The sequence below is a fragment of the Cynoglossus semilaevis genome, chromosome 8 (genome assembly GCF_000523025.1).
Source record: "Cynoglossus semilaevis isolate Cse_v1.0 chromosome 8, Cse_v1.0, whole genome shotgun sequence".
Taxonomy (NCBI): Eukaryota; Metazoa; Chordata; class Actinopteri; order Pleuronectiformes; family Cynoglossidae; genus Cynoglossus; species Cynoglossus semilaevis.
In genome coordinates this window covers 7,522,880-7,527,493 of record NC_024314.1, presented here as the reverse complement: position 1 = coordinate 7,527,493, position 4,614 = coordinate 7,522,880, and the positions used below count along the sequence as shown (strand labels likewise).

Genomic DNA, 4,614 nt, shown 5'->3' with positions numbered 1-4,614 from the left:
CAGGAAAAGATTAAAACTATTTACTATTACGGTTTTACTATTATTTATAATAATAATATAATAATATTATTATTTTATTATAATTATTTTAATTTGTAATAATAATTATTATATGATAATATATAATAATTATATATAATATATACGGTATATTATATAATTATTTGTATTCCATGCTGTTAATTTATTATTATTATTATTATTATTATTATTATTATTATTATTATTATTATTATTAGCAGTAGTAGTAACAGTAGTAGTAGCAGTAGTAGTAGCAGTGGTAGTAGTAGTATATGAAATCAGTTGTAAACTGTAGGTAACCTATAAACATAGTTTACTAGAGACAACCTTTAGCCAGGCTGTCTATGTGGACCTCAGAGATGGTCAAGTATGGACCAGTAAAGTCTGATATAAGTCTTATACCCATGTGGTCCATTAAGGGCGAGTCACATCTGGTTACCAGTGTCCCTGTACAGACGACCACACCTGTAGACAGCAAAGACAACAAGGTTCTGGCAGAAATTAGGTATTTCTTTTATAATTTTGTGTAAAATGTCCTGATCTAATTTCACAGCTTTTGGTGGTTCCTGTTAGTGATGCTCTACACAGATTGGTATTTTCATATTTGGTTACCCCCCATCATTAAAATCAACTAGTCACGCAACGTTTTCCCACTGCCTATCACTCACTCACTCAGTCACACGCAACATTCATTTCATCACCTGTCACTGCACTTATGCAATTGGCTGATAATTTATTCTAATCAGTTGCTCATATTTCCAGCATTTTCCACACTTTGTGCCAACTCTTAGGCAACATGAACGTGCCTGGTGAATTCTGAATCTTGCTGGTGCACAGATGAACTAAGACGCGTCCAGAAGGAAAAAAATGACTTGCCACTTGTACTATAAATCTAAAGGGTGACATAAAATGATTAGTGAAAATGCTCGACTACGTTTTGGTAAATGAGTGGAACCTTGACATGTACCTCAGGTAACTAGTGCTGCTCCTTGCTTGGAATGTGACAGGAATGACACTGGCGGGGAACCTTTCTCCAATAGCAGGGGTGGACTTGTGACCCAGGCTGACTTAGATGATCGTCTCACTGGAAAAGGCTGACGCAGGGAGTCCATTATTGCCCCTGGAGGAAGCTGAGGATTAGAACACCAAAGAATTTCAATAAAAGAAGTGTCTGTTTGGGGGTCCGGGAGGGGCAGAAGGATGGTTGAGGTGGTAAGACTGGAGGGAATGAGGAGGGGTGGGGGGTCCTCTTCATTGTCCCAACAGTGATTGAGAGCAAGAGGAGGGGAGTGGGACCGCATTGTGTTTCCAGCTCTTCTGAAGACTGTGGTTATTAGGGGGAATGGCTGAGGAGGGGTGAGGGATAGGGAGGCTGTTGACTCTTCATCTTGTGTGAACAAAGTCTCTGGCACATAGCCCTCTTCTGTCCCTCTGTCCTGGACTCCCTTGTTTACGAGTGCCATGAATTCTGTCCCTCTCGGCGGGGACCTCCACCAACTCCAACCTGCACCACCACACATTGTGGGGCTTAAGTGCCCTTTAATTAGGCCGCCTCAGTGTCCGGCTGAAGACCACTGAGGGTTTAGCCTCTTCCATGTGGGACCTTGCTGAGTGACTCACACACACACACACACACACACACAGTGAAGTGGTGAAGTGTTTGCCGCCCTAATGAAAAAAGGTTTATTTGAGAGAAGATTTCTTGTCGTCTTTGTCCTGCTTGGAAAAAGCTCCATGACAAAGGCAATGATATCATCTTTAACATGCTCCCATTTCCAGGACACATTAGAACAAGGGCTGAGGTAAGGCCTTAACATATTAAACAGCATCACAGGATAACAAAGGCTCAGCGCAGTCCCCATTTCCAGAATAGTTGGTACGCTTCCTAAAGGTTTCAATAAAAAAATTACAAAAATCCACAGTTGGGTTATTTATTTATTTCTACTGAAAACACTGGTTATTCTATTAGCTTAGCATAATCAAATGAAACTGCTTGATGCCAATGGTGAAGAAAACCATACAGGCTGTTTGAATGGATTTTCCTTTGGTAAGGATGCTAATTTGAAATTGGAATAAGACACTGCCGCTGCAATTAAGATGTTTCAGGACAATAAAGCAGGATGATCATTGAATGCTTATTTAAAAAAAAAGCCATGTGTTGTTAAGTCTAGTAGCAAGTATGAGAAAAAACAACAACTGTTATCCTCAGTTCATAAATGACTATTTTATAATGTAATTAAAAAGTGAATGGGTTGTTAATTATCCAAATGATACCAATTTCTAAAAAAGTCAATGTTCTACAAAAAGTACTTAGTTCATGCAGTGGTGGTGCACTGCTAAGCTACAGATGTTAGCTGTTGTTGTAAATACCCCCAACTTTTTGGCTGATTTGAAGTGAACAGATTTGGTTTTCGTGATCACAACATTTTAGGAACAGTAATGTCCTCTTTTCATAATATGTAAAAAAAAAAAAAAAAAATTTAAAAGCCCAAATTTTCATAATCTCTTCCTTCCAGCTTTAGCTTTGTCTTTGTGATGCCAACTCATTTCATTATCATAACAGCAAAGAGCACAGGATCCAGACGGTAAAGAAAAGAGCCGGACAAGAGGCATTGGGAATTTGCTGAACTCCTTTGGTAAAATGAGTAATTTCTGGATGTCCTATTGTGTGGACAGCTTACGGGGTGAGCGCTCTGAAAAGAGAAGAGGCAGAGCGAGGATACAAACATGGGAGCGAGTGGAATAAAGTGAACGATGGCAGGAATGGGAGACAGATGAGGAACCATGAAAAGAGGTTTGTGAACGGAGTAGGGTGGGATTGGGGCGTGTTCAGAAACTTTGTCGCTTCAGCCCAGTGTGTGTAGATACCCTCCTAATCCTGGTTTTATTGGCTGCCTGTGTCCAGCCATGCCGGTCAGAATGAGTGGAGAGGGTGGAGAGGTGGGAGGCGGCGGGGAGGGGGAGAACATATGTCCTTCTTTGTGGTAATACGCTGATTAGGGCCTGAGAAAGAGCCGGACCTGGTTACGGCCTTTCTCAAGTCACCGTAGAAACCGGCCCGGTAGGGGAGCTCTCTGTACGCGCCTCCCCCTCCTGTCCCAGCTACCGACGCAGACACTCAGACTGAGGCCTTCTCCTGCACAACGCTGCACCACAACTCCTCCCGCGTTCTTGACCTTACTCACTGTTCGCTCTGCACTTGTGGCTTTGACCTGGCAATCCCAGTTTTTTTCGAGGTTATTCAGATGCAGACTGCAGACTGGGGTCATAAATCAGAGCCAGTGTCACATCCCTATCATCCATCCCTGGCCCTGCTCACAGTCTATCACTCCTGCAGTGGAGCTCTTATCCAAATCCCTGAGCTGAGCTCGGCACATATTTGACAACGCCGTAACCCACGACAATGTTCATGATGGAAAACAGACCTGCCTCATTGTCAGCACTGCCGTGACATATCGCATCTTGACTGGAGGCATTAAAAAGACATCTTTATTGGTATAATATAGAAGACTCCCCACCAGGAGTGGATGAAGACTGGCTTCACAAAAGTTTCACAAAGATGTCTATCAATTATTGTCACATTTAGAGACTCACAGGACACCCCCCACCCCTCACCCCTCACCCTCACCCCCCACCCCAGACTAAAGCTGGGTGGTAGGTCGAGTGCTGCTCAGTCACTGCCTGTTTCCCCATCCTCTTTGTTACGGAAGAATAAAAACACAGAGGGGCTGGGTAAATGGGTGGGGGCGCTCCATGACTGACCTCCAGACTCTGGTCACTGAGATCTCTCTCTGCAGTGGGCACTCGGCCTCCTCTCTCTGCAATCCACACTCTCGGACCCTGCTGAGTGACCTTCTCGCCCCTTCAGCCCGCCCAGCTCAATCACACCCTGAAGGTTTCTCCTCGCAGAGACAACGGCAGCTAGGAAAGTCCAATCAGAAGGGGAGAGTCACATTTCTCACCTGAATATAAACACCATTTATACAATCATTTAAAAAGTCAATCTGTAAAACTGGTTCCAATGTCAGCTAAGAAAAACACCATTAACTCAAATGTGGGAATAAAACAGGTACCAGAGTTTGGTGTGTGTTTGCGGTATGATTAAATTAGGATGAAATCAATAAAACATTTGTCTGTGAACGTATTATGACCTTCCTTACTTGGAAACAGAGCAGCCAGAGGCTGGTTTCCATATGGCTGCATATTCGCAGTCTGCTGTGAGGTGATCCATCTGGTCCAACAATGCTGTGGAGCCATGCTTTAGTGTTAAATCTTCACATTTGAAATCTTCTGTCAGACTTTGGCAGTGATTCTCAAAGAGTGGCCTGCAACCCATGGACGGGTCGTGAGGGGAAATGGAAGATTCAGTTAAAAAGATGAACTAAATAGTGACATTGTGGTTAAAACATGGTTGTCTCACCAACATATAGCGCCACCTAGTGATTTTTATGCACTAGGAGTACTACTGCTGATACTGTAGAACTTGAGTGAAAAGAACAAATTACATTTTGATAAAAATTATAAAATTACCATTGAGAAAAATGAGATAATAAAAAACTGAAGTTTTGTTGTACTTCCAAGACAATTTTATAT

The 4,614-nt window shown here is 42.5% G+C and overlaps 2 protein-coding genes across 2 annotated transcripts in view; both read right to left on the bottom strand.

Annotated features, from left to right (window-relative positions):
* The window catches only part of LOC103381859 (ORM1-like protein 3), a 14,685-nt gene extending 10,764 nt beyond the window's left edge, over positions 1–3,921 (bottom strand). The window contains exons 1-2 of the mRNA XM_025057499.1: positions 3,784–3,921; positions 989–1,151 (exon numbers count right to left, since the gene is read on the bottom strand). The gene's annotated coding sequence lies outside the window, so the exon portion shown is untranslated. The remainder of the gene's footprint in view (positions 1–988; positions 1,152–3,783) is intronic.
* The window catches only part of LOC103381862 (vesicle-fusing ATPase-like), a 46,677-nt gene continuing 44,006 nt past the window's right edge, over positions 1,944–4,614 (bottom strand). The window contains exons 24-25 of the transcript XR_003050287.1: positions 4,182–4,346; positions 1,944–3,942 (exon numbers count right to left, since the gene is read on the bottom strand). The gene's annotated coding sequence lies outside the window, so the exon portion shown is untranslated. The remainder of the gene's footprint in view (positions 3,943–4,181; positions 4,347–4,614) is intronic.